At 40.2% G+C, this 12185-nt stretch overlaps 1 protein-coding gene across 1 annotated transcript in view; it reads right to left on the minus strand.

Annotated features, from left to right (window-relative positions):
• GRIN3A (glutamate ionotropic receptor NMDA type subunit 3A) overlaps window positions 1-12185 on the minus strand; it is a 194266-nt gene that overhangs the window by 11308 nt on the left and 170773 nt on the right. The gene's annotated exons all lie outside the window — the stretch shown is intronic.

Raw genomic sequence — 12185 nt, forward strand, 5'->3', positions numbered from 1 at the left:
GAGGGGTACTCAGTTACTAGAGCTTTTCCTGGGACATCTCTGTACATGTGATGACCAACCTGACCTCCAGAAAGTATATACAAATGTGTCTGAAAATAGCCCTCAGCCTGGACCTGTAGTAATGTGTACAGGATACAGCTATTACAGAAGGATTCAATGAGTTACTACTGCTGTGTATGAAGAACACACTGGGCAAATCCACTTGGGACTTTAACAGCATTGAACACTCAGCAAAAGACTAAACAGACTGGTGCTGCTTTTTATAAAGTGCTGCCAAGATGAAGAAGAAAAATGTAACTTACAGTGAATCATCCTGCTTTTAAACCCTGGTGTTCCCCTCTGTTATCTTGTACATAACAATAATTAGTCTCATTTTCCTCTTATTATCCCAATAACAAAGAGGCTGTATTCAGTTTATTTTACACACTTCTTTCTTTAAATTTCAATTGTTAACACCGACATACTTACAGAATTATAGAAGTAGTTGCTGTTTTTTTTTTTTAAAATTATACATCTGTGTGCCAGACACCATACATGCATATTATGATCTGATAATAGTATTGTAAGTTAAGTAGAACTGGACATGGCACAACAGACTGGTTCCAAATAGGAAAAGGAGTACGTTAAGGCTGTATATTGTCACCCAGCTTATTTAATTTATGTGCAGAGTACATCATGAGAAATGCTGGGCTGGAAGAAGCACAAGCTGGAATCAAGATTGCCAGGAGAAATATCAATCACCTCAGATATGCAGATGACACCACGCTTATGGCAGAAAGTGAAGAGGAACTCAAAAGCCTCTTGATGAAAGTGAAAGAGGAGAGTGAAAAAGTTGGCTTAAAGCTCAACATTCAGAAGATCATGGCATCTGGTCCCATCACTTCATGGGAAATAGATGGGGAAACAGTGGAAACAGTGTCAGACTTTATTTTTTTGGGCTCCAAAATCACTGCAGATGGTGATTGCAGCCATGAAATTAAAAGACGCTTACTCCTTGGAAGAAAAGTTATGACCAACCTAGATAGCATATTTAAAAGCAGAGACATAACTTTGCCAACAAAGGTCCGTCTAGTCAAGACTATGGTTTTTCCAGTAGTCATGCATGGATGTGAGAATTGGACTGTGAAGAAAGCTGAGCACCAACGAATTGATGCTTTTGAACTGTAGTGTTGGAGAAGACTCTTGAGCATCCGTTGGACTGCAAGGAGATCCAACCAGTCTATTCTAAAGGAGATCAGTCCTGGGTGTTCATTGGAAGGACTGATGCTGAAGCTGAAACTCCAGTACTTTGGCCACCTCATGTGAAGAGTTGACTCATTGGAAAAGACTTTGATGCTGGGAGGGACTGGGGGCAGGAAGAGAAGGGGACAACAGAGGATGAGATGGCTGGATGGCATCACTGACTCGATGGACATGAGTTTGGGTAAACTCTGGGAGTTGGTGATGGACAGGGAGGCCTGGCATGCTGCAATTCATGAGGTCACAAAGAGTCAGACACGACTGGATGACTGAACTGAACTGAACTGAAGTTAAGTATTATTATCCCCATTTCACATTCAAGGAAACTGAGGTTCATTAACTACCATACTCAATGTCATACAAGCTAAAAAATAGGAGGCCAGGCTATGGATCCAGGATTGTATGATGCTAAAGCCTGAACTACCATAAAGCAAATACCCTTCAGAGGCATCTCTTGCTGTCTATTCCCTGTTACAACTTGCAAAAAATTTTATTCAAAACTCACCCTCTGGATTGCAAATCCCCTATAATCTGCCTTTGGGCACCAGTGAAAAACGCTTAAACTGTGTCTGAGTCTGACTGATAAAATGTACTGCTGCAGTTGTAATTCAGCTGTTCTTCTCCTAGGACCACACTGCTTCAATGTGCTATGCATTCAATATATGCATTTGTCCCACATTAACAAGTGAAATCTTTTTGTCTGATAGAGTGGAACTTGCTCAACTTGACATTTATCATTGGTCAGAGGAAGAAGAAGAGGAGCAATGAATATTCAATGTCAAATCTTTAAATTTATGTGATGCAGACAAAATAATGATTACTGTTGCAAGTGACATGGATAGAAGCATCATATTCAGAAATGCAATTACAGCCCGGTCTCACGTTGTCAAGAGCTGTATAAGTGAAAGCAAAGAAATGTGAGTGGAATTTTTTTTCTTTATCCCATTGCTTCATCTGCAGCTTCATTTGATAGCTCACAGCCACACACTTCTGGAGTCTCAAGAGCCAAGGAGAGAAGAGTGTCTCAGGATTTAGCCATGGGCAAATGTCAGGCATTTATGGCTTCACTCAGTCCTTCACAGGCTCGTTCCAGCCCATCCAGTCTCTCTCAGTTACCTCCTTAATCAATAAGTAACTACTCAAAAAATCGCCTTCCTTGCTTATTTTATTTTGCTAAATGTTATTTATAGTATTATATTTCCTTAACATTTTATTTTATTGCTCATTTACATTAACATATTCATTGCATTGTGGAGGGCAAGCATACTCTGTATTATGCACGCATGAATACCCACTGATTATGCATTAAAGAACTGGTGTTTTAAATGGTTCCTATTATGTAGAAATCATTGGTGGATTGTCATATATAGCGATATAATGCATTGTACATTAGATATTAAACGCTAACAAATGTCTAGGTATGTTTTAAAGAAATTTAGGGAAACTGGTTGGGCTTTTTGGAAAAGGTGGGAATGTTTTATTTATTTGTTTTGTCTCATACAAGATAATGGAAAAGACTCTCACCATCTGGAAATCTACCAGCCAACGTATTTCTAGGTACAGACTAGATTCAGATAAAGGGTGATGCCTGTACTATCAAAGATTCTGAGTGGTCTCTGTTTAGATCATTAGTGCTTCCGGTGACATAAAGAGGCCAAGGCCACCAATTCTGTTGCTGCTAAACCCTCTTCTGCCTCTTGCTCGGTTGTGGGCCCTTGAAACATCTGACAGATGGTTAGATGACTGACCAGGTTCTGAAAACTCCAGCAAGAAATGCAGATAAACTATTTGAGTCATCATTTGCCTCAGATGTTACTGGTTAAATCCTATAATCTAAGCCTCCCTAGCCCCCAGTCCATGTCTTCCAGCATACAGCAGCTACCCAGTTTCTCTGGTCCTTTAAAGAGTCTGGACTCATTGTTTTTAATTCCTCTCCTCCCATTCTCTTTTGGACCCACTCCAATCAGGCTTTCAATCCCTGGCTTAGGATCCTGTCAAAACCAGCAATGGCCATCAAATCCAAGAGTCAGTTTTCAACTTATTCATGTATCAGCTTGGAAACTTATTTCATCCTCTTGGATGTATTTTCTTCACTGTTTTGGGGAATCCTTTCTCCTTGTTCTATATCAGTCTTGTCTGCTGGTTCCTCCCCATCCTTCTGACCTTAAACATTAGCATAACTTCAGTTCTTTAGTAACATTCACTCTTTTATCCAGACCATGTCTTTAAATACCATCTATTTACCAATGACTTCCAAATTTATATCATTCCCAACTCCTGACTCAGCCTATCTACTTGGATATCTAATAGAATCTCAAAATGACACATCAAAATAAACTTCTAATTTTCCTTCTGAAATCTTCTCTTCACACAGTCTGTCCCTTCTTAATAAATCTCCATCCTTGCAATTTCTCAGGCCAAAAGCATAGATTCCTCCCTTTCTCTAGCATCCTGTACTTAGCATGTCTGCAAATATGGTGGATGCTGTCTGCAAAGTATGTCCAGAATCTGATGACTTCTTACCACTTCCAGCAACCAGCCTGGTCCAAGTCACCATCATCTCTCACCTAGACTATAGAAATAGCTTCCAAATTGTTCCCTGGTCCCTTCAGTCTGTCTTCTGTAAGGCAGCCAGGATAAGTCAAAATATGTTACTCCTGTGCTCAGTGCTCAGTGATGATGTTTGGCCTCAACCAGAGTACCTGTCAGAGCCCTTACAAAGGCCCACAGGACCTAACATGACTTGGTTGCACACCTCTTGCTTCATATTCTTCTTCTCACACTTGTTCACTCTGCTCAGCAGCTTGGGCTCCCTCACTTCTCTTAAAACCATCCAGCTGTTCCTGCTTGAGGCTCTTCATTTTCTATTCTCTCTGCCTTGTAAATTCTTCCACCAGGAATCAGCAACGGTCCTTCACTTGCTCTCTGTGGGTCTCTGCTCAAACATTACTTATCACTGAACTCTACTTTAACTACTGTGGTTAAAAAGGCAATCTTTCTATGGCTGAAAAATATTGCATTGTATGTACACACTACATTTAGCTTATCCATTCATCTGCTTATAATCAGTAGATTAGAGTTCATCAGGAGCTGGGGCTAGAGGAAAATGGGGAGTTATGCTCAGTAGTTACAGAGTTTCTCTTTGGGATGATGAAATAAATTTTGGAAACATGTACTGGTGATGATTGCACAACAGTGTAAATTTAATTAATGCCATTGAACTGTACACTTAAAAATAGTTAAAATGGCAAATTGTTTTTACCATGATTTAAACAATCAAAAAGTAAAAAAAAAAAAAAAAAAAGGCAAATCCTACCCTCTCCCTCTTATCCTGTGAAAGTCGTTCATTTGTGTCTGATGCTTTGCGACCCCATGGACTGTATAGTCCATGGAATTCTCCAGGGCAGAATACTGGAGTGGGTAGACCATCCCTCTCCAGCAGATCTTCCCAACCCAGGAATCGATCTGGGGTCTCCTGCATTACAAGTGGATTCTTTACTGGCTAAGCTATCAGAGAAGCTGGACTCTTCTTCTCATGGACTCAATCTCTTCCCCTTATCTTGTTTTATTTTGCCCCTGACACAACACATATTTACTGTCTATTTCCCTCCTCAAGGAGAATGTAAGCTCCAAGAAACCAAGAATTTTGCTCATTTGTCCAGTGCATATCCTGATTGCCTAGAACACTGCCTAACACTTATTAGGTTCTCAAAAAGTGTTTTTTGGAATGAGTGGATGAAAGCATGTGAAACCTAGAATCTTTATATAATATAAATTGATGTATATATTTCTACCCCCCAAAACTCTTATAGATCTCAAGAGATTTTTAGAATAATTCTGTGATGGAGAAAGAGATTGATATTCTTAATTGATAGATGAGAAAGAGGCTCAGAGAACTTGGAAAACTTGCCATCCTGACTTTCTAATGCCACTGTTCATCAATCTGGGGGTCTATTATGGGAACTGGGAGGAAAAGCATATTAACAATTAATAAAGTAAAAAATTGGAGATTTTTTACACTAATATTACAACTGGCTTCTGCAGGAAATGTGTTGGCTTTATTTGCTTAGGATCCTTTCCTTGGGGAATGGCCCTCCCCTACTTCACCTGGTTTTGGTGTGTCTACCAATCACAGACTCCCCACTCCTTGCTAACAGGAGGCCAAGCACAGGACCCAAGGTAAGCTAGTTTACATCTCAAGCAGAGGCACTTGGCTTGGAAAGTAGTGGAAGCCATCATTTCCAGTGTCTTCAGCATCATAAAGTTCCTCTAGCTCTGAGGTGTCAATATAACTTCTTTTGAGAGAGACTTTATTTCTCTTGCAGAACGCTGAGATGGATGGGTGAGCCCATTCTAGGAAAATTTCTCTGACAGGGTACAGCTCTGCCTTTCTTTGCATGTCTCTAGAGGCTTGGTATACAGTAAGTGCTAATAAATGTTTAATAAAGGAAGTACATACCTGAAAAATAACTTAGTTACAGTTACTCTCAAGGATTCCCGTACTTAATAAGTACTTTCCCCCAGAGCACTAGGGCTAAAAGAACCAGGAGAAATCATTTTCTTTTTCAGTGATCTGGTGTGTTAAAACTTTGTATATATAAATTTGCTCTCTGAGTCTGTAAAATCAAATCCTGGTTTGAAAATAATTTTTTTTAATTTAATTAGAGAGCTGAAATAGGGAAAGAACAACATTTTAGTGAGAGGTAAAGCTCCAGTACTTTGCCTACCTGATGAGAAGAGCTGACTCATTGGAAAAAACCCTGATGCTGGGAAAGATTGGGGGCAAAAGAAGGAGGATGAAGTGGTTGGATGACATCCCTGACTCAATGGATGTGAGTCTGAGAAAACTCCAGAAGATGGTGAAGGATAGGGAAGCCTGGCGTGCTGCAGTCCATGGGGTCGCAAAGAGCTGGATATGACTTAGTGACTGAATAACAACAGCAAAGAAAAAAAAAAAGGCAGGTTGTGGACCCTATAAAATATGGCTAACTCCTAAATTCTTGGAAGCAGGATGGGGAGGAAGCAAATGCTGTTTCTAATTTTGAAGACCTGATTTCCTTTTTTTTTTTTTTTTGCCATCCTGATATTTTGCCCAGAAGAGCAGTAGCTCAATAAAATTTGGCAGACTAATTGTGTCTATACATGCAGCCCTTTATCCAGGCAGGAGGGGGGACAGAAGACAGAGGCCTGCATCTGCATGAGGTGAGGGCTCCAGAGGCACCAAGCAGAGCTACCAGGGGAAAGAGTTTCCCTGGGAGAAGACAATGGGGCAAGACCGGGTGATGTAATAATTGGGGATTTCTAAAAAACTTGTAACAACAATCATGAAAAGGTAGAAAGAAGGTATTCACTCATACAATCTGCAACTTTCTCATCAATGAAGACAGATTGAAAGATCATTTAACACGAAACAAAACAGGAGATGATTTGCAAAATCCAGGGAGATGCTGCCTGAGTGAAGTTATTAACAGTGCTCACACATATGGATGAGAAAATAATCTAGATGGACAGTAAAATCAGGGTCTGCAGGAACTTCTCACTGCGTCCCTTGTCCTGGGGGATGTGGCACTTCTATCCCTCTAACCTGGAATCTGCTTAATGACTCCTCAGCATGGCACTGCCCAGGTTGCTGAGGACACGTCCCCTTTCTGTCCTCGGTACTCCCAGAGCTCTGGCCCTTTCTAGGTTTGGGCAACCATCTTTTACCCTTGGACCTGGTGCTCAGTGTGCTAAATTAGCTCCACTGTGCAGTCTTTTGAAATGTCTTAATGTTAATAAAACAACTCAGAAAAATATTTCCAAAAATTAAATTTGAGGCAATCAACATTATCATTTTCCTATATAAACAATTATCTTCAGTTCTTCATTGTCTCTTCTAAACTATGACCATATGCATATATATTTTCCAGAGCTATAAACTGTTATATGTTAATAATTATGCTTTTTAAAAAGCTTAATCTGAAAATGTATTGATTTATAGTTATTTATTAACTTTAATGGCTTTATATTAGCAACTATTATTTTATCATAATTCACTTTATTCCCAAACTGTCAAATATTTAATATTGCTTCTTATGTATACATGTATATAAATATTGCTACAATAAAAACATCTTTTGCATAGAGCACTTTAAAAATAATTTTTGATTCTTTCCTTGAGATATATATTGCAATGGATGGGATTACCAGGTTAGATGATGGAACTGTTCTGATGCCTTGTGTTGTATGAAATAGTTCTTAAGAGTGTGAAAACCATTTCCAGTGATTCCCAAGATGCCCTGGTGCACAGAATGTTAACATCCTTGCCAACTCTGTTTTACAACTAATCATTTTTTTTTCTATTTTGTTTATTCCAATTTGTATGTGTTCAATTTTTGAGGTTATTTTTCGAAGTTTGTTTTTTTCCTATCTCCATGTGTATACATTCTATATTTATATCATTTGCTCAATTATACATTTCAGAAAAAGTGAGAATTTTTACTGAAGAAAACTAACAAGCCCTTTCCTAATACATTACATATGTTTCTTCATTTAAAATTTTCCTGTTAGCTTTGTTTTGTTAGATTTTATTATGCAGATGTTTGAACTCTATATGACTCCATTTGTTTTGATTATTGGAAACTCTCTTGTTCAGTTAGAAACAGTTGTTAGAAAATAGTCATTGGGAAGTTTTATGCCCAATTGCTTTATTTTTAAAAATTTATTTATTTTTAGGCTGTGCTAGGTCTTCGTTGCTGGGTGAGGGCTTTCTCTAGTTGCAGTGAGCGGGGGCTGTTCTTCGTTGGGGAGCTCCAGCTTCTTCCTGAAGTGGTTTCTGGTGAGGGAGCACAGGCTCCGGGAGTGCAGGCTTCAGCAGTTGCCGGGAGCACAGGCTCAGCAGTTGAGGAGCACTGGCTCAGTCACCCCACAGCATGTGGAAACTCCCTGCACCAGAAATCAAACCCGTGTTTCCTGCATTGGCAGGTGGATTCTTAACAACTGGACTGCCAGGCAAGTCCCCAATTGCTTTGTTTTTGAAAAATAATGAACATTTCATCCATCTCGCCTTTTTTTTTTTTTTTTTTTTAAACTAAGAGCGGACTTTCTCTTCACTGAGACAATTTCAGCTCCACGCTGCAGAAGTACCTTAGCCAGTAAAAGGCCACACCCATCCTAGGGTGGGCTGCATTCCTTTATGCTGATTTTGATTTCTACTTAAAATCCTATTAAAAAAATATTGGTAACATACACATACACACGCAGATACACAAAACCTTGTGAGAACAAACACCATGCAAAATAACAAAATTTACTTGTGGGTCAGCTTTAGTCTAAGAACTGCCAGGCTGTATCTTTACTCTACACAGCTTTTACTACTTTGGTGTCCTTTCAGTGTTGTGGTTTTTCACTATGACTCAGCGGATGCTTTAAAGCCGGACACATAGTTTGTTGCTGTTCACACAATCACCAGCCAGTGGGACAGGTATAGCAGCCAATACAAAAGAAGAGGCATCCAGTTCTGATCCTGTCTAGCCACCTCTTTTTTAAAATTTTTTTGGCTGTGCTGTGTGGCATGCGGGATCTTAGTTTACTGACCAGGGATAGAAATGTTCCCTGCACTGGAAGTGTGGAGTCTTAACCACTGGACTGCCAGGAAAGTCCCAACCTGACTCCTTTTTCACCATGCCACCTTGTCTTACAAACAGCCAAGCCTCCTTCTTTTCAAAGCATGGGAAATAGATAAAACACAATAGCCAGATTCACGACACACTTTAAATCCTAACAGAGAAAATCAATAGCATAAGTGAAGAATGGGATTTGTAAAAAAAAAAAAAAAAATTCCTGAAGATTTTTCCTTGAAGATTCCTTTACAGCAATATAGAGAATAAATCAACTATGTTAAGGACATATTTTGCCCCCTACATTTCAAAAAAAATTGTCTAGTTGATTTGGGGATTGCAACATATGGTAGAGAGCAGACACAATCCATTAATATAGGATTCACAACAACATATTGTTACTGACGTTTGCAGCATCAAAGCATATTGGTTGCTGTTACTAGTTTAATCTAAATGCTGTCACTGATTTCTCAAGATGAGATGAAGGTGGAAGATGATCTAAGATTGCCTTGCCTAATATTTTTAATTTTTTGCAATGCATAGGACCAAGGAGGTAAGAGCTCCTTTCTCCTTAATAAACAATTATCTTTTTGTAAAAATTGAAGCTTGGTTTGATTACTTTAGCAAGGCTTTTAGGAATAATTTGAGGCAGGTAAATACAGAAGCCTCAAAAATAGGAGGCAGTGCAGGGAGCTCACCATTTGTGGTCAGAGAGCATGGTTCAAGTCCTTGCTTTGCCACTTACCAGCTGGATACCTTGGGGTAGCTTCTAGATCGCTCTATAGCATCATCTGTAAAACTGAGATGAAGGCACCCACCCCACAGTGTTGTTACAATGATTAAATGGTATAACAAATGTAATAGGGCCTAGAACAGCTGTTCAATAAGCATCAACTACTATTATCACTCCAAGGAACTGTACAGAATGAGATTTGTTGGCAACTTGGCAATTAGCAGAGAAGAGTCAAAGCATTCTAATATGGAAGTAAATGTGATCTTTTTTCCCAAATATTCATATAATCAGATCTTTCCAGTTGCTGAGGCTAGAAACAGGTGCACAGTTTAAGGTCACTGCCACAGAGCCTTGGGTAACTATTGGGTTGTTCAAAAAGTTCCTTCTGGTTTTTCCTAAGACATTAGTGGGAAAAACCCAAACAAACATTTTGGCCAACCCAATACATTAGGTAGACTGATTGAGCAATTAGCTTGTGAATTCCAGCCACTCCAGAAGCTGAAATGTTTTTTCCTCTTGTTAAATTTGAATATGTAATCCAACATGTTTCAAACCCTAGGTCCTAATTTTAAACTGTATTTTAGTGTGCACGTTGCAGAACATACAAATAGTGTCTCTCTTTCAGAAGTCCTCTTGGCTGGCATTACACAAGCTCACTTTTCTCATGAAAGGTTTCTTCCACAAAGTCAAATAGGTTGGGCTAGAATGAGTCCTCCTTTCTCTTTTAAATTCTCAGTCAAGAAGTCTGTTGCTAGGGACTTCCCTGGTGGTCCAGTGGTTAAGAATCTGCCTTGCAATGTAAGGGACACAGGTTTGATCCCTGGTCAGGGAACTAAGATCCCACATACCAAGGAAGAAACTAAGCTGTCATGCCCCAACTAAGACCTGATAAAGTCAACTAAATAAATGAAAATTAAAGAAGAAGAAGAAGATGCAGCCTGTAGGGTGCAGAGGACCTTGACATTGTTTCCTTTCTGGATTAGGAATACACAAATGTCCTGCTAATCTGAGAGCAGGTGTGGCTAAGTACCAAGTAAGGGTTCAGAAGGAACCCAGAGGCCTCCTTTTCCCTTATATTCTGATTGAGTAAAAGAGGACGAAAGGACATGGAGAGTGAGCGTGTTGTGCACTAGCACTTAACATGTTTTATCTTTTGGAATTCTCAGAGTAACCTGGGGATGGAGCCTCATTTTAACCAGGAGAAATGACAGAGAGAGGTTAAGTAAGAGCTTGGGCTCGCACAGCTGGTAACAAGTGACTGTGATAAAAACCCAGTTGTAACTGAATCCAAACTCAGGTGTGTCTGAATCTTTGCACTGTCACCCTGAAATTGGCATAGGACTCGTATAACTACAGGATCGGGAACATTTACTGATTATTGATACATTTATTTTTAGGACTACACAGGAATTTAAGTGGCAGGCACATCTATTCTTTGTGGCTCATAAGTAATTTATAAAATAAAAAGTATGGCATAGTGCCAATAATGAAATTTGGGGGTTTATTTGCCCTACTTTTGGGGGAAGCAAGACTAGCTACCAGCCTTTTCAAAATATAAGGATAATAAATCTAGAAATGGATCTTCCTTGTCCTGAAAAAAGAAAATCACCTAGGGTTTGTACCTTGGCTAAGTGCATGTAGGGAGAGTATGTCTTATTGTCCTGCGAACTGGCAGTAGTAAGCGGGACATAGAGAGCTGGTAAAATCTAGGGTACGAGAACAGTGTACTTACTGGTACACTGGCTCTCCCAAACAAGCACAACAAAAACAACTACAACTTTTTGCTCTTTTCCATGAGTTCTTACTACTCCCACAATGGCTGGTCTGAAGCTATTGACATGACATCACTGGACATGGAACTGGGGAGGGAAGCACACACTTTTGTTCTCACCCAGTAAGAACAGCTTCAGCACATCTTGGCTGCAGGTTTATTAGGGTGTGAGGGACACTGGGCTGACTGTTACATTAGAGACAAGGCTTCCCCAATGAGAGAACTCTCAACTTCCCTGCCAGGTCCAGGTCAGACTTAAAAAAAAAGTTTTGTCAGTGTAGACAGCATCCACTCCTGCTGCAGAGGTGTACCTGTTCATCTCTGCATCTTTTGAATGCCAGGAGCAATACCACCTCCACACCCTGGGGAGAGTCCACTGCAGCTGGAATTACCACCACTTCTGCCTGTGGGAAGGACTCTGAGTGTGGCCCATTCTCTCCCACTGGGTACTGCAGGTGAGAGAGCTTCCCAGGAAGGGCTTCCCTGGTGGCTCAGCAGTAAAGAATCTGCCTGCAATACAAGAGACCCAGGAGATGTGGGTTCAATCCCTCACTCAGGAAGATCCCCTGGAATAGGACATGGCAACCCACTCCAGTATTCTTGCCTGGAGAATCCCATGGATGGAGGAGCCTGGTGGGCTACAGTCTATAGGGTGTCAAAGGGACGGACAGGACTGAAGCAACTGAGCACGCATGCATGCATGAGCTTCCCAGGCAGTTCTCTGTCCTGTTTGTGTGGAAGCCCCATTAACTGAACTTAATACTGGGGTGGGCAGTCAAGCCTGAAAAGCCACCTTCTCTGAGACTGATAGACTGGGGATTTTGTCTTGGCCTTCCTTACAAGG

The sequence above is a fragment of the Capricornis sumatraensis genome, chromosome 6 (genome assembly GCF_032405125.1).
Source record: "Capricornis sumatraensis isolate serow.1 chromosome 6, serow.2, whole genome shotgun sequence".
Classification (NCBI taxonomy): Eukaryota; Metazoa; Chordata; class Mammalia; order Artiodactyla; family Bovidae; genus Capricornis; species Capricornis sumatraensis.